This window comes from Calidris pugnax, unplaced genomic scaffold (assembly GCF_001431845.1).
Source record: "Calidris pugnax isolate Ruff unplaced genomic scaffold, ASM143184v1 scaffold63, whole genome shotgun sequence".
Taxonomy (NCBI): domain Eukaryota; kingdom Metazoa; phylum Chordata; class Aves; order Charadriiformes; family Scolopacidae; genus Calidris; species Calidris pugnax.
In genome coordinates this window covers 7,232,817-7,251,242 of record NW_015090852.1, presented here as the reverse complement: position 1 = coordinate 7,251,242, position 18,426 = coordinate 7,232,817, and the positions used below count along the sequence as shown (strand labels likewise).

General features: G+C 41.1%; 1 long non-coding RNA gene across 1 annotated transcript in view; it reads right to left on the bottom strand.

Annotated features, from left to right (window-relative positions):
* LOC106888878 overlaps positions 1–713 on the bottom strand; it is a 3,159-nt gene extending 2,446 nt beyond the window's left edge. Inside the window, exon 1 of the long non-coding RNA XR_001412217.1 lies at positions 483–713. This is a non-coding gene — a long non-coding RNA (uncharacterized LOC106888878). The remainder of the gene's footprint in view (positions 1–482) is intronic.
* Between the last annotated feature and the right edge of the window lie 17,713 nt (positions 714–18,426).

Below are 18,426 nucleotides of genomic sequence, written 5' to 3'. Positions count from 1 at the left end.
TTTTTTTTTTTTTTTTTTTTTTTTCACTATTTCTTCTCCCCTTTCCAAATTTCAGCTCCTCGAGTTTGGCTTGTGAAGCATTTCACGCAGTTATCAGAGAGCATTTGATTTATTTTACTGCTCTTCATAGCTCCTTGATCAAAAGCACCGTTTACCCCTCCAGCCTCCCCGCTACAAGGTGCCCCCCGATCGCAAGCCCGGGGCTACCGAGCCGGTGCTTCCGGCAGGGGGGCAGCGGGGAGCAAGAGACGGCTTCAACACCCGCCCGCTCTCACCCGCAGCTCCGGGGGGCAGCGGCCAGACGCCGGGGACGGCGAGGGGGGGGACGGGGACGGGACACCCCCTCTGCCGCAGGACGCCCCGGGGGAGGCCGAGAGCCGGGTGCCGGGGGGGCTCGGGGCGCGGAGTCACTTATCACATCCACACGCCGCGGCCCGGCGATTATCGGGTCATTTCTTCCATAATGCAAACCATGCGCTCACCTATTCACGTCAAACTCCGTAATTGCGAACGAGACGTCTGGTTACGGAGGTCAGCGGGCTGCAGGGAGCCGGGGCTGGGGGACGGTGCCCCCCGGGCAAAGTTTTCTGGGGCTCTCCCGTGTGACCCGCTCTTCTTCCTCGTGTTGTTTCCAAACTCTAAGGCCGAGGGGCTTTTTTTGCAGCTCCCTCCTTTCCTGGAGCTCGGCTGGGCGACACCCTCCTCCCCGCTCCTCTCCTCTGCCGGACGAGCGGCCGAAATCCCCCCAAAACCCCGCAGCTCCCGCCGTTCCTCCCCCGAGCCGTGCCGCCTGCCGGGGCCTCCCGGGTCTCTGTCGCCGCCGGCACCTCCCGGCCGCGCCGCCATCCCCGTCCCCGTCGCTCCTCTGCGTAGAGCCGGTGTCTGTGTTTAGGTATTTGGGTGCTTTTTGGGATAGGGGCGTCTAAGGTAGTTGTGCTCCCCTGGGATGCTCCAGTGCATCTGCTGGAGTCGCTGCTAACAGGGACTCCCCAGCTGGGGCATGCCAGAAATAAGTGTCACCGCAACTGTAATTAGTGTCTTTGTGCCCATATATTTTGATACCACTTTAAGTTGTACACTTACACAGCTTCTCTTTCCCTATACCTACCTCCTCATCCTATTTCTTTGGTGAGCCTAATGCTGGCTTTCAGCCTAATCTCAAGTTGCGCATGGTGTTTCTCAGAAGACCTGCTCTCACTTTTCAGACCTCCTTCTCAAGCCTTCAGCCTCAGTCCCATTCCCAACCATAACGCCCGTGGTGAAGCGTTTCTGGTTTTCCTGCCCCAGATTTCTTGGTCTTGACGCCACTGGATCAGTTTCACCACAGCCAGGTATCTCCAAACGCCCAGAGCATGAACTGAGAGGCTCAGGCCCAGGAGCCTTGGTGGATTGAAGCCTTGCTGCTGTGCTGTTTCACTCAAGCCCTTGTCCCCAAACTATTTACTCAGACTTTTCTAGTTACCCACGTGGATTTTGTCCTTTTTCTCAAGTCATGGCCTCAAGGTGACCCAGCTTCCTTTCTGGTTCCTCTCCTGTTGGCTGTTCCAGGGTAGTGATCACCTCTTTACTCTTTTCTTTTTTGCCTTCCCAAACATGACGGTTCTCAGGGGACACAGCTGCTCATCAGATGTCCTCCTCCATGCTGAGCGTCGGTTCGCTGCCTCAGTTCCAGTCTTCCCTCTGTTCTCTCCCACTGAAGTCAAACCCTTGCTGGGTCTGTGTGTAAATCAGACATTTTCCTCTCCCACAAGCCCTAAGACCAGCAGGAACTGCAGACAGCACCAGAGAAAAGGCTTCTTATCACCAGTTCCAGACCCAGACAGTCTGGGAAGGTCCCAGAACTGTTCTGAAGACAGATTGGAGATAAAGTCGTGCTTTACCCTGAATCTGAGCATTCCTACTGAAATGCAATCATCAGAGAATTCAGCTGGGTGCATTCAGCAGATATAGCAGGATATATGGGAGATGCAAACTGTGGTTTGTTATAGCTTGTAACTTGGCCAAATTAGGATACATTTTCACGTATTTCACAAAAGTCACATTCCCAACACAGGGCTCCTAGCACACTACCTCCCTGCCAAATACATCACTGCTCCAGAGCACAGGAGACAAGCTTGCTTCAAGTTGTTTGAAGTACTAATGTGAACACAAGAAAATACCTTTTTGATAGTCTTATTAAAAAAAAAAAGTTATATCTTTCTTGGCTAAAATTTTGCATAATATTTACCCTAAAGCAAAGAGGAACATGGAAATTAGGAGCTTAATTTATTAAAAGTGGCATAGTTCTAGGGAGCTGAAAACAAGGGAGATAGAGGGCAGCTTTACAGCTAGTGAGATACTGGCTCCACCTATGAATTTGTGAAAAGCACATGGTTCAGCAGCAGTGAATAGTTCTAAATAAGTCTCTTTAGGATTCAGTAACTGCATCAAATTGGTTTCAGACATTTAATTTTGTTTAGAAATTCATGTAGTGTTCTGTGTGGTGCTTTGCCAGATCCAAAAAGTGTACAAAAGTTGTGCTTAATCTGGAAGTTTATTTTCTTTCCTAGGACTGTCTGCATGTGTTTGGTGTATGCGTCATCAGCCTAGTTCATAATAATACTCATCAGTCTAGTTCATCTAAATATTATTTCCTTGTCACTGATGTGTAGAAAAATAGTCAAGGAAATCAGCAGCTAAACCAATGATATAATCTTTGTTCATCTGACATCTTCGTTTATAAATGAATGTCCAGGTTCCCTTGTGCTGTCACTGATTTTGTGTTTAAGCACTCAGTGATCTCACTGACGTAAATTCTGATGTACCACAATGGAAGAAGAGCCCTGGCTCACCAACACTGCAGCTCCACAGCAATTCTGTGGAAATCCTGCACCTACCTTCAGCACATACATCTTGTTCTTAACAGCCATAGAGACATTGGCTGTCAATTTACTTAAAATCTATACCCTATATACCATATTATTTGAATTTATTTGAAAAAAAAAAAAAGCGGTATTCAGGATAGGTATTGCAGCTGAGTTTGGATGATGAAGAGAAGATTGAGAAGGCATCTGGTACAGGGAGTGTAGATGGAGTGTCGAATGACAACTACTCATTTTGTCCTTACAGATTGAGTTAGTGGATTATGCAGTTTAGCAGTTCTGACCAAAACAACAACAAATAATAATATAAGAAAATCTGTATATAATAAAATGTCAAAAACTGAAAATATGTCGGTTTCCCAGCTGAGTACCCTATTTTATAGGTGGGTGAGTTATATATTTCAGTTAATGGAATGCAATAAAACTAGGCTCGTTTTTGCAGATGTTGGTCCCAGTTCTGTAATCCTTGTAGGATTTAACTTCAGTAGCAGTTTGACAAATTCCCATTTTTCAATGAAAAAACATTTTTAATAAAAACGAGTAACCGGTTTTATTGATTTATTCCAAACCACCAAACCTCTACTTTTTGAGAGGGTAAAAAGGGACTAGCAGGTAGGGCCTGTACTGTCCAGAAATGTCTACAGGGGTAAGCAAACTGTTTATTCTCAGACAATAACTGGTAACTAGGTTCTTGAGATACAGAGCAGGCTTTGACTGAGCAGTGCTGACTTTGCTTGTTACGGACACGAAGTCCTGAACATGTGAAGGAAGAATGTCCCATCTGAGGCCCTTTGTAAAAATCATGCAGAGGACAGTGCTTCAATAGCAGGGATTTTGAAATCAGATTCAGCCACTGAATTCAAGGTGGAGTGTCACCATAAGAATCTGAACTCGATTTCAGTGGAAAGATGTTGCTGAAATTTATTCTCACGTGGCAGCATCTTCCAATAGCTTTGTGTGGCTGTGCACGCTGAGAAATTGTTGAGGGCATTGAAAAGGGCCCTATACAGAAGGTAGTACTAGCTGGTGTATGTTGGAAGGTTGTCAGATAGTATGATTTCTGCTGCAGTCTATTTAGTTCTCTCAGATCATGGGAATTTTTCAGGAGACTGTGGGGAATTAAATCTTCAAAGCTTTGATATACACAAAAATGTTGAGCTTAGATGCATTGCAGAACATGTTATCTTTACACCACATTTTGGGAGCAGTGGGAATGAGTGTTGCCTTCCAAGAGGAGTGTCCTCTGCATAGTCTCTTTTAGGGCATGTTTGTGGAAATATATCTTCTTGCTTTGCCACTTGGTACCTCTGTACACATCCCAGAAAACTGGCATTAGAGCAGTACATAGTCCTGGGAAAGGTTTAGTAAAATCTTCAAACTGGCAGCCCAGTACTGCTTTCCCAGTGCTGATGGTACGGTTCATGCAGTCACTTAGGTGTGCAGTGTTGTCCTCTGATTTTTGCTCGTTTATGGGCCTTCCTTACACAGGACTTGTGAGCCATAGAACTAAATATTTTTACCCATTTTTCTTGTGGTCCAATTGCTTCCCCCTTGTTTGGCAGCTCTTCCAATGCAGCAGTCCCTAAATGAGGACATGTTGACAAGTTGCACATCATTCAGCCCTCTCCTCTAGACTGTTAGGACAGTTTCAACCCTGAGTAATAGGAACTCTTCCTACAGCTTTGCAATTTACTTAGTAGAGCCTGTTCCTTTCTAGTGGCTGGCACTAATTTCCTTCTGTATTTTTTCCCGTGTTCTCTGGAACATAAATCTGTATTTTTTCAAATCATAGTCACAGACAGAAAGCCATCTGTGACAGACATTTGGAGAATATGCAATGTATCTTATTGAGCATCTTTTAATAGACTCTGTTTTTTGGTATGGACTAACCCTTCTTTGAAGAGAATAAGAAATTTTTGTGAAATGTTTCTTAGTGAACCTTCTCACATTCTCAGCTGTCTACGCTAGATAATAATAATGCTAAGCTGTGAGCTTAGCAATGACATGTATTTTTAAATCCAGAAAGGAAAATAGCCTTTCACTTTCTATGTGCTGATATATTAAAAAACACATTATAATGCTAAATGAAGCATATCTACTTTTGGTAAAGAAGCTGCGTTGGTACGTGTACTACTACATGGCATGGTGCCATTGGGACATCTGAGCACAGTAACGACAAAGTAATTAATGAGCATACAGTTGATGTATACTTTAGCTTTGTTTAGGACTGATTATCTCTGCTACTATCTGACTCTGGTTTCTCTCTTGGTGCTCCTCACTTCACCATTGCACTCTTAGCCAGAGGGAAAACAGGCAATTACACAATTATGAGAACCTGATGCCTGCTAATGCTGCTTTAATTTTTCATGGTGTAAGGCAGTCTAAGGAAAAAATGAGAATCGGATCTTGAATATCATCTCAGATTGCCTAATTATATAGACGTAAATCTTCTGCACATCTCTTCATGAAAGATAGACTGTCCAGTGCCTACAACTCATTTTGAGGTCAAGGAAACGGGGAAAGGGGAGCAATCTGAAATGCTCATCAGTGTCTGGAAGATCTCAGGGGTCTGAGGAATTGTTGCAGTGTCAAATTCTCCTTAGCAGTAACAACCCCTGTGATTTTTACAGTGAGAAAGCAAGAAAAGAAAAGAGCATAATGGGGAGACTGCCATTAAATGCATGATCACTTGCTGCTGCACCTTTTCCCTTTCCTCATTTTTTTCTTGTGTTATGTAAGTTTATCTCCCTTGTAATTTAAATTATTGTACATTTATGGTACTTAACTGTTAATAGGAAAATACAATTTTTAGATCAAAGAGTAGCTAATGAATCAGAAGCACTTGTTCAACAGTTGGTGATTGCAGTAATTTGCTGTTACATATTGCACATGCAATCACCAACACACAAAAATATAGTATCAATATCAACTAATTGAAATGCTGTATGTGGTAGCATTTAATGTGAAAGGGCTGATTTGTTCTAGTCTATGTTTTCCCCTATGATTCATTGTTTTTTCTCTAGCACATATGAAGGGAGTCCATGGCAAGGACTAGCATTAGCATCACAAGGACTTGGCAATTTTGCTTGCATAAAGACCACAGGAATGCAAAGGGCTCCTAAGACTACTTTTTAAAGGATTGTAAGTGAAAACACAAATCAAATATTTGGGAGCACTTGTAGAAGACTTACAGTTATCACATAGTTTTAGCTCCAGTAACAAAAAGATACAGCACTTCATAGGTTTCATAGTCATTCCTAGAGCAAAATAAATTAAGCTAATAAACTAATACAGAAATTGAGCTAAAAATAAGCTAATTCAGTCTACTTCAAACTAGCATTGAACTTTTTGCTGTCTTTATCTGTGACCTGAAGCAGCAGTCAGCATATAACCAGTATACATATAATACATAGAATCATCTAGGTTGCAAGGGACCAAGGGATCATCAAGTCCAACCATCAACATAACACTGCCAAAACCACCACAAATAAAGAATGATGGACTCCTATATGTAATGTAAGGGGATTCTGTCAGGACTGATTTCTAGCAAGCTGGAAAGACCATATAGTGGTGCATATATTAAAGACATGATCCATGTAATCTAGAATCTGTTGGTTGAAGCCACCCTGCTGATGCCTACAGAAATTGCATATATATTTGTCCTCAGATCCCTTTCATCCTGCGAGGTAGGGGGAGGGAGTATGCTGTCACACCTCTGGACGGAATGTTTTATTACTTTTCTTCTGTGGTACCCTATGGACACCGAAAAGTATATTTTTATCAGTAGTACAGTTCAAGGGGTGATTGTACTGGTGGAAGCTCCAGTAAAAAAAGGGATTTCTACCACGTTGTTTTTATTCCAAACCAATAATACAAACCACCTCACATATGGCAGAAATTCCCAATTATTTGTATGAAGACACTTACTAAGCAAGATGGTGAAGAATTTCCCACAGGAGCAAATACAGATGGATTAGCTAATTTCAACAGTAGGAATGTGCTGGAGAAGGCACTGAGAGAGCTTTATTCTCTGTGTGCATTCATGGGACATAAATACATCTTTTCCTGAACCTGAATAAGATAATATAAAATGTGTTTGACAACTGGACAGAGTAGCAGTAATTTCCCAGTCCCTGAGGGCACCAACAAGCCTTAATTCCCTGAACAGCCTCACCTGTGGCCCCCACCCACACCCTGCCCATGGGGCCCAGGGCTCTACTTAAGCTCAGCCGGAGGCTGTTAGTCCCTGTCCCAGCTGTGTGAAGGTGTGGTGGTCTTCAAAGCACCACTGCTGTTCCCCTGCCTGCCTCTGCATCCTGAAGATCCAGACACTGATTGGATGACGTCTGGTTTGACCTTGGACCAGCTCTATCACTACGCTCCTGCCTGACCGTGGTCTCCAGCCCATTAATTCCCTGAACAGCCTCACCTGTGGCCCACACCCTGCTCATGGGGCCCAGGGCTCTACTTAAGCTCAGCCGGAGGCTGTTAGTCCCTGTCCCAGCTGTGTGAAGGTGTGGTGGTCTTCAAAGCACCACTGCTGTTCCCCTGCCTGCCTCTGCATCCTGAAGATCCAGACACTGATTGGATGACGTCTGGTTTGACCTTGGACCAGCTCTATCACTACGCTCCTGCCTGACCGTGGTCTCCAGCCCACCCTGCTCCCTGGCTGGGGTGGTGGGACAGGCTCTGGCTGTGAGACTCTGACCTGCTGCGCCCAGGAGAGGCCCCTCGCTCCCCAGGGAGCTGATGGCCCCTTGTAGTGCCTTACCAGGTATTGCCAGAAACTGGGTCTACCCGTGCTCTTGACCTTGAAAGCAGATTATTTGTTGAATACACATGACAGGGATTTATTTTTTTCAGTAGGAAAGCGATGGAACTAATACTATCCTAAAGGGACTACATCAAGATTTTCTCTGTTAAGGATGTGAGTGATTACTGGCCTTCTTTATTTCTGTTGGATATTTTTTTTTATTTGGAGGAGTAGAGTATGTGTATTAGTGTTAGCTTTCAGGAGGGAAGGATGTGGGGAGCAAAATGTTGTATAACTGTATTTTATTTTCATAAATAACCAATTGACCTGGGAGCTGACTTCTCCTGCAACAGGTAAAATGTTAATCTATAACTGCCTGGCAGCTGCTGGGTGATTTTACACAAAAGAAGGTGGTAAACCCAGACAAAAGTCCTTATTGTTGGTACTTTAATCTGGGCAAAAACCTAAAACTTTTGCTCAGCTTCTGCCTCCAGTGGTAGGTTTTGATGGAGTAGCACAGTTTGTGCATGTTTCTTCAACACTGTAGACAATTTTCTGCTTTGAACACGTGAGTATCCTCACATTGATTGCAGGGAACTAGCTTTCTTTTAATGGGGTTTAGTTCCCCTAAAAGATTGCCTTCCCCTTACTGTAACTCTGATGTCCTTATTCAAGCTCTTAATCTCTGCTGGTACTAGGAAGAAAAAAAAAATTGCTTGGATGATGTTTGAAACAGCCCAATTATGTACGAGCTGCTGCTGACTGTGGTTAGCACAAAACTGGACTGAGGTCTGGGGGATTGTGCCTCACACCGAGGAGGTATGGTGTGCTGTTCCTGCCACAACGTGGGCATGCAGCTGCTCTTCAGTAATCCTTCCTTTAATATTTCTCTGCTTTAAAACAATGAGTAATTAAGAATGGTTGCCTTGTGATCATGGTCAGATATTTGATGATGAAACTACTGAGACTTTTTTTTTACATATCTCTTTTTAGAAGGAAATGTCACTCTTTAAGTCTTAGGCTCTGTACTTGTTTTCCTAGTTTCTTTCTTGTAGTTCTCTTGACTCAGCCCTATGTCAAACACCTGTATGTGTACTGCAGGCTGTTGAACACAGTTTCCATTCAGTGCTTGTTTGTCATGACTTAGCACAGTAAACAATCAACTTCATATGATCTAAACTGATTATTATAAGCATTAAGTAATTAAGATTTTTAGTAGTCTATTCCTGTGTGCAAGCAATAAAGTACAGCTCTTATTATTTTTTTTTAATTTACTCAAACTCAAAGAAGAATTTAGGAGATCTGTTTTACTCTGCTTTTCAGGGACCTAATGTTGGTGTGAAGAGCTCTGTGGTCTACAGATTCCTTTTGCCCTTTCTGTGGAAGTATTGCTAATGCTTTCCCATTTGCTCTTGTAGGTAACTTGTGCGGTCTAGGATCTGAAATTTGTCTCTTCCCTGAATTCTGCCAATGTCTGGCAAGAGCTTTGCAGAACAGTTTAAAAAAGAAAATAAATGATTGTATAAAAAAAAGCTCTTAGCTTGGATAGCCAAGTGTTCTTTCTTTCTAACCTATTCAGTCTGTGTTCTGGATCCTTGTCTCTAGAGAGCTATTCTCCCTTTCCTCATTGCCTACAGGATGATAAGCCACCTGCCTGACGGGATCAGTGAAATTCACTTAGTTCTCGCTCAGAGGGATCAATATTTGCCAGTAGAGTATGGATTTCATGTGAATGCTGCCAGCTTGATACAGATGCTTTTTTTTTTTCCTTGGGGTAGTGCTCCAGGGTAGTTTGCATCATGAGCTCTCTTGCTGTTTATATGAAAAAAAAAACCAAAACCTCAATAGTTTGGTATAGCAATACTATTGTATAACAACAAAACAGGAAAGAAATCCTTAACTGCAAAATGAATGTTTTTCCCAAGAAGCACAAAGTCTATCTTTGACCTTTTTCCTACCTTTCCAACTGCCTGTGCTTATTGGTAGCTATTTAACAGAGACCTTGGACTCTAGGGAGAAGTTTGAAATCTGGTTTGATTTGTTACCAAGAAGCAGTATTGCATTTATAACTAATCTGTGGCCTTTCTGCTTTTTTTCATTAAAAAAAAGCCAACAAAATCAATTAAATAAGAATGTCATTTTATTCCTTATGCTACAATGAAAAAAGATGACAAGGGTTAAGCAGATAATAGCTGTTTACTTCTGGTTTTCCAGTCAGTTGGAAACAAAGCACCTACTACCTAGTGTGGCTTCTGTAAAATTCCCCTTATAGGGCACAATTTAAACTCTTCAAGGGCATCACCCTCATTGCTTTTAATGGGTTTGAGTGTAAGCTCGTGTGAGGAAGGACAACACCAGGTACAGCACAGCAGTGTGCCAAGGCACTGAGGTTCCAGATTTCACATGTGAACTTGGGATGTGTCTTTCCCTGTCTTCTGGGTCCCTGTCTTCCGTGTCAGCTGTATGACAGTGACACCTTTGCATGATAAAAAAAGTTACAGAAGAATTAAATTTTGAAGATCCACTTGACTTTTCACCTACAGATTACTGTTTGGTAGCTAAGCACTGTTGTGTGATTGATTTTTGATAATGCAAGATTTCTCATGAATAGCAAGGCATGTCTTTTATTTTTTTTTTTATTTCTATACAGAGAATGTGCTGTTAAAATATCCCTGGAGCACTTAAAAAACAATATCCACTTTTACTTCATATTTGTTGATGATAGTCCAATAGAGAGCATACTAAAGCTGAGTCTGTAATAATCCTGCCTCTGCACAAGGCTTAAATATGTGAGAATCTGAACTCATAGAAATCTTGGATTATACAAGTGTTTATTTGTGCCCTTTTGCAAAGGGTAAATATATTCTACTCTTAAGTGAGAAGCTTGAATTGCATTGTAATTATGGTCATAAATATTAGCTGTGACTAAAAGAGGGTAGTCAATGAACTGTTTTATTGTCTTCCTTGATATTGTGACTAGTCCATGCTTGTAGAACAATGGCTTATTTGATGGTCTCTGGTTCATGTGTTGCTAACTAAAGATATTGATGATTAAAAAAAATCATTTTCATTTACACTATGGAATGTGTTACTGTATTACACTGCTCATAATGGCAAGGGAAAATAATTCCAGTAGAAAAAAAAGGCCAACATGTATGCAGTTCAGGGGACTGAGGACCTGAGCTTGCTGGCCTCCTGTCCCATGAGGGCTCTAGCACTCGCCACAGGCAGGTATGGCAGAGATGAGACAGACTTCATATTTGATGAGATTTTGGCTCCTGCTATGCAGCAAATGGGGCAAAGGCTTAATAGAGCATTTCTAAAATCAGTTCCCTGAAGTCTTGAAATGTGTGAGCATTTTGAGAGCTGGAAGCTCTTAACTAGTTCACTTGTTCCTGTGTGAACTGCAGGTCACCTCCAGTGTAGAGTGCAGCCTTGTTATCTGGTGGGATGGGCTCTGTGTGAGTGAGCGAGGAGCATCTGACTTCCACAGAGATGGAAAGGAGATGCTACAGCAGTATGTCACCCAGCCTGCTGGGAGCTGGAGGGGGCACGGGCTTGACAGGCTTTGGTGCAACAAGATGGAAAGGCCACTTTAAGAAGTCATCAGTATAATACTTGCTCTGTTACAAAAGCAAAACTTTAATTTCAGATCTAAATTTCATACTGATTTGGTGGCAGACTTGGTGTGATTGCTTCTGTATCATAATGTGCCCCAGCCACGTGCTAACAATGAGGCCTACACATCCTGACCTTGGGGCAGGGCTTCCAGTGTTTCTCTTAATAATCTTAAATTATTATTCCTTTAACCTATGGTGGATTGATAGGTACCCTATAAAGAGGGCTTTGCATGTGCCTTTGAACTGTAGCTCTCTCTGCAGTAAAACACAATTGCTTAAATACCAAAGGCACAATAGAATAATTAAAGTAGCAGTCTTAGACTCAGTTCACCTCAGATTGCATGAGGAGTTCCAAGCACAAAAAACTCGACTGGTTTTCAGAGGTGAAATACTTTTTTTGGGGGGGGGAAGAACCATTGGGTTTATGCTTTGTAGAAGGGGAAAAAAGTTTGATAATCTCACAACATAAGTGAGCATTAGAGGTGAATGAAGACAGGAGAAACAGAATATCCTTGATTTTAGTTTGCTTGTTCGTTGTGTATGCCAGTAATTTGACTGGAAGGAACTAACTTTCCCAAGCAATCCCTTCTCTTTTCGGGCAAAGGGAACTGCTGGGTATGTGGAGGCACTTGGAAGTCCTCCTACACCCAGGTCTGGAATGGAGTCTGTCATGGAGATTTTAGACTGGATTTTAAATTAATACCAGAAAGATATTTGAAAAATATGATAGTTTTTAAGAATCTAAAAGATACAAAGAACAAAATTAGTTTATAAAAGGTTAAAAGAAGCAGGACACCTCCATATGCAAGGTAATGATTAAAAACTTTCTAGAATTCTTTCAAAAACTCAGCTGTGTGCTTCACTTCTACTTGGCTCAAGGAAACAAAAACTTGGAGCTAGTTTAGCATTTCTTTAGGCCTGGGATTTAGAATACTTCTGTGTAGATTAACACCAGCAGTTACATATGATAAAGTGAACCATAAAGAAAGTGTTATTGCTCTCTGAAATTATTTCAAAATCCAGTCTTTGTTTTGAAGTTTAGAGCTGGCAGCAAAACTATTTCATGGGATGGAAACAGAATTGCAGCCTTTAAATTGCATTTTTATCTGAATTGCCAGTAAAAATTAAATTCTTCTAGTAGACTGATATCTGGCAAAGCAAAAGGTCTGGTCTTCACGGCCATCTCTAGGCTTAATATGTAAGGAGTTTATTAAATAATGTCATTTTAAGCAGGACTTTGTGGCCAGGGCAAGTGGAGTTTTAAAGCACTAGAGCAACTGGTTACATTCAAGCTTGTTCCCCTTGAGTACAATCTATGGGATAACTCGTTTCATATATTTAGACAGCTGCACCGTGGGTACCTGCACCTGAGCTGTTACTCTGTTTATAGTCAAGTTATTGTACTCTTCTCAAGTACAGTTAATGTCTTTAAAATTTCTCTCTTGCAATGAAGTTCGTTATGCTTTTGAAGTGCTTATTTTTCCTCCATGGAATGATTCTTTCCTACTTCAGGTGTGGGTTTTTGAGATCTGTCATTCAGGGAGATGCAGTTCCCCCCGTCTTGTCCCTCCTATTCTGTGCAAAGAATATTGACAGCCTGCTAATTTAAGTGTGCCAGATATTTCAAAATAGAATCCTTTGCTCCTGTAATTACAGCTTAACATGAAAACGAATGCACTTGGTCCCCTGTGTTGCCATGGGGCAACAGCAATATTTCAGCTGGATATTGAGCCTTAGAATGAAAATGTGAATTATCTCAAAATAAGCAACAGTACTTTAGTAGGTGATGTTTTCTGTGTATAGGATTGCTTAGTTATTAGGTGTTCATCGGTCTAACCTGTTAATTGTCTTTTTATGTATCTTTAGCTTGGCAGTAGAAGTGTGTCTGGAGCACAGGTACAGAGGAGCCTGACAGATGAGCTCAGGAGCGGCATGCCATCCATGATGCATAGGACTAGGGGTAATTTGTGGAAGCAGCACAGTAACGAACATTCAATGCTTGCACCGTGGGGTGAGGAGGAAAAAATAGGGTAGGAAGGGAAGATTCAGAATTCAGAAAAGCAATATGTTAACCTGACAAAGTAGGCTCATAAGGAGTGATTTTAAAATACAATGGCAAATACAGCTGCCACAGCAAAGTATAACATTTCTCACTCTGTGTGGGAGGTTTCCATGCTATGTTGAAACTCGACTTGAGCTGCATGAAATGGTAGCCTGGGTACTGTGTGTGGGGACGGGTTCCCCTAGGTTGTGTTGATGGGACTGATATGAGATGGAGGAGGTGTATGCTGATTTAAATGTATACTCATTTCTGGGAGCCGTAACCCAGCTTGTGAGCTGCCTGGCTAGGGCTTTAGAATGGCTTGACGATAATACAGGACAAAGACGAATCATGATTCAGCTCTAATTTATGCTAGTTTTACATTAGTAAGTCAGCTGACAGCAGTAAAATTAGTCCTGAATTTTTGTGATGTAAGATCAGAACTAAGAACAGTTTGTGTGCTTGAAATTTGGGCTTCCATACTCCATTAATTTGTATCACAAAGACTACATTATTCAGGCATGAGTTGTTTCATATTTAATATCATATTACATATGTCCCTTGATGAACAAAGGACTGTAATGTAATTGGGTTCAACCGTCAGGTTAAACCCTCAAGAGAACAGAGTTCAAGCTGTTAATAAATTGCTGCAGAATCCCGACATAAAATTGAAGGTTGGGAATTCCATCTGTTGTTTTAATAGAGATAGAGAATGATTACTTAAATATTTTAGAAAGGCTTGGCTGAGTAATAACCAAAGAGATGTGGTAGGACAGTATTTACAAGCCTCTGAGCTACTGACTCACTGTGATGGCATGGTGAGACAAACAATTGGGAACTAATAAAAAAAAACCTTTTCTCAGTCTACTTTCAAGCTTCCCCAAAAATTCTTCATCCTGGAATGAGATGTAGTATTACAAATTATGAGGTTGACATGGCCTCAACTTCATTTATGGAGGTGTTATTGATGTAATATTGCAAGGTCCAACTTTGAGCTAAGTGCCTCTAGTCTGATACATCTTGCTCTGAAGAGTTATTCAACACAGTTTTACTTGGTGTTGGAGTAATTGGAGATGGAATGAAGAAAATAAATCTTGACTGGTGTCTTTGAAGCTGGGTGGTAGGAGCTGGATGGAGGAGGAAGGAATAACTGGGTGAGCAAGCAGAAGAACTTGTGGAATAAGAGAAAAGAAAACACTGTTCATTAGAGGATGTAATTTGGGCACTTTTCTTGTTCTCAGAATGAACTAAATACTAAATTTGTGCTTAATTCAGTTCTTAAAAAGAATATAAAACTGCTTAGATATGCAATACAGAAACTAGAGATGCTGCATATAGAGTTGTAGATTGGGTGAGGATTCGGAGACAGATGATGTTCTTTTCCCCAAGACTTTTCTTTGTAAGATGCTGTCACTGAAGTGATCAGAGTGCTCTGCCGAGGTGGTGGTGAATGCTAACCCCCTTTACCCCCATTAAGCTCTTCCTTTTGGTGACAGCACCAGCTGCTCAGCAGTGTGGCCTGGAAACTGAAGGAATATTGGCTGTGATGGTCAAAAGCAGTTTAGCTTTTTGGCTGAAACCAGAGTGCCTTTGCTTACTGCTGGATTAAAACTCAGACAGGCAGCAGAGGATATTGCCCATCAAGACTTTGAATGCTAGCTTCATTATTAAATATAAGCCTGCTTCCTAGGTGAGAGGGTGTCAAGATTTCTTTCAATTAAAATCAAATTCATGTTTCTGTGCCAGGATGTACAACATTTTTGCATAACAGAAGGCTTCTTTGTTGAAGTATATTCAAAGACTTAACAGTGTGAGGTTTAAAAATACATCATATTGAATTTTTTAAAACCATCACATTTTTGTAACTGGGTCATCTATCCATTAATTCATATCCCTTATTGCTGAGAGATATTAATATAGATATTTTTTCATAGCATTAATCTCCTGTAATATGAATCTTTTTGCTTCTAAAATAAAACCCATTAAGCATTTGTAGGTTCATACAAAAATACAATAATCTGATAGCCTGATTAGACGTTATTTAATCTGATAATGGTGCACCAGTGGCAAGGGGAAGACTGTTAAATAAACATGGAAGAATTGCTCTATTAAATAACAATTAATTTATCCTCTTGAATCTATCCTTAAACAGACCTCCCAGTTCCTTGGCAGCATTTTTAGGAACAGATTAATGAAATCTGGGGAATAATTTACATATGCAAATTATACATGCAATTACTTTTTTTTGTAGTCACAGCAGACGTAGGTGACAATACAACTGCCTTCAAGTTTTTGCCAAAATGTAAATGTATCCTGTTGCATTCTGTAAGTTAACGCATGCGTCTTCAGCTCCTCATGTCCAGAGGGAATGAGGAAGAAATTTAGGACAGAAGAAATTTGCTGTGGACTGTGGTCCTTATGCAAACTCCCTCCACCTTGGCTGGTCAGACTGTGAGCACTGTGAGGACCTTTCTCCCTTGTGTGCTTATGGAGGTGTTGATGCACCCAGACTCCCCCTCTGAGTGTCGTGAGGCTGGAAACATGGAGCAAAAAGAAATAAATACAAACCTGCCATCAGTCCTGGCCATGAGCTGGCTAAGGAAGGGGAAGGCCAGGGAAGAGGTGGGAAATGGAGCAGTGGGCTGTTGTGACACAGGGTGCCATACACCGCAGGGGGACACACACATCTGCAGCAGCACTAGGGAGGATTTCAAGGAGAAGTGTTGCAGCTTTTTTTGACATGCTGGAGAAGTGATCCTCAAACAGGAGCTCTGAGAGGTGTCAGGGCGATTTTTTGGTTACAGCTGTAACTTGCAGTCCTTGCAGAGAGAAGTTGCTGCTGTGGAAGAGTTGGTTGGAATTGCTATTTGTCACTGTGGGTAGTACTGTTCCTGTGATAAAGGTGTTGGTGATTTTTTTTTCACATGGCTCCAGGTTTTCTACAGAGAACAGAGCCTGTGTGTCTAGATGCGTTTTCATACCTTCATGGGGTCTTTTGCTGGGACCAGCAATGCCCAGAACTGCAGCCTGTACATCCTGTGCTACCTCTGGTAAATTGGCTTTGCTTCAGTGGAGTTGCTCCAATTTATGCCTGAACAGAATTAGGCCTTCTACATGGTTTGGATTCAAATTATTGCTTGTCACAGCCACTGTGCAAAGTCATCTGATGTTAATTCATTGGCGTACTGTGGGTTGTCTGTGCTCTCATCATGTCTTTTACTGTCAAAGAAATATCCCAAACTGAAATGTATCCAGAGCTCATGCACAGCAGCTCTACTCTCCTTTTCCTGCAACCCAGAGAAGGGAAAAGTCTTTTGTAGCACATACAGTGACCAGAAACTAGGTTGTAAATGGGGTATGAACTATAAGAATGTTAAAATAATTCTGTGCCAAAGAAATATCTTATAATGCTCCTTGTAAGGATTATGCATGCAACCAGTTAGCAGGAATTACTGGGGTTTAGGCAGCTGGAAAGCATTCGTATATATTAAATATTTTCAATTGATTAAGTGCAGCCTGTCTGTAAATATTTCTTCCTACCTTGCTTGCTGCAGAATTGTTAGTTTTTACGCTATGCTATGGATTCTTCTTGCTCTTTGTCTGGCTTGTTTGTGCTTGTTTTTTCTCCAGTCACTTGTGGGTGAGTGAAAGTCTTGGAAAATGAGAATAGACTGTGATTTGTCTTACAAATTTGGAAGAGCTATCTATAGAAGGCAAGATGGTACCTGGAATAGGTTTAGAGTTTGAGGATTGTGAATCCTATATATGATCCCTGAATACATATGTGGATCTCATTCAGTAGGAGAAAAAACCTGACTTTATGATTTATTATTATATAGTCTAAATAGTTTTTCTAAAAAGTGAAGAATAACTCAATTGGAAAGATGGTTTTAATGCTTTTTCTTCATTCCAGAAGGCTTAATACCAAATAGCTATATACATGTAGCAGTTATAAGCTCATGCTTTTAAAAGTTTAAAAATTCAAGAGAATTTTTGTATGTGAGTCTTTTCACACCTTGCTTCTGTTTGCATTACCATTCACATGCTCCTGGCATGCTTTAAGGGACAGTTGCTTGAATCCCATAAGAATAGGCTCATTTTAAATGGCAAAAGACATGTCAAAAATATTTTTTCTTATTTCATAATGGAATAATTTGTCTGATTTGTGCAGGAATGAAAAATGTATTTGCTAGAATACATTTCTAGCTAATGGAAAAAGGTAAGATTTTTTGTGTTCTCTCAGTATTTTTACTATGTATGTTATTCTGATCCAACAATGTGCCATGGACAAGAAAACGGAGAATTTGGATAGCTTTCTTGTGTTCTTGTGTCCTTTTTGCCCTTTATTTCAGCAATGGGGTCTTGTGCTTGAGCAGGTAACTAAACCATGGCACTAATCTAATCTAGACTAGTGATGAATTGGATGACCTTTGGAAAGTAATTAAAAAATTCTGTGTCTCTTAAAATTATCTGCATGCTGGGAATTGGAGCTTTCTGAAGGCTGATCAATTTTTTTTAAAGAGCTTTCAGGTTCCTTAGTATAGCACATTGTTCCTAGTGTTCAGCCAACAGCTCACAATCTCGGGTGTAATAATTTAGAAATGAAGCTCTAGAAATGCAAGTTTAACATTGTCATTACACGCAATGTGGAGAAAACTCCAGTGGGATCATTCATGGAATGAACTTCTATTTTATTTACTAAATTTAAAACTTCTCTTAAAGATGTGTTGGCTGGTAGATCCTGTATGTCTAAAAGTACTAGTGAATAGGATCCTGTATTTTGTTTGTTAATGCTTATTTACAGCATATCGTAGTCCTCATCTCATTGACTCTCAGAAGCCATTCTGTCTGTCATTGATCTCTGGGATTTCATAGGGCAGTTAGTCATCCAGAATTAACTGGCTCTGGTTTGCTTTAGACTGAGGTAATAGTGCTGCGGTTGGATGTATCAGTTTCTTGAATCCACAGTGAAGTGCACTCAGAAGTATTGCCACTGATGGAAGAGGTGAATTAAGAAGCTAAGGTCCATTTCATTTTTTGTAGGCCTCTGTAAATGTTTACTTTCTCCAATAAATTCTGAACTTTAGTGGCTTTTTGAAATTATTGAACATTTCAAGATTTGGAATGTTTTAACTAGTAGAATTCAAGAGT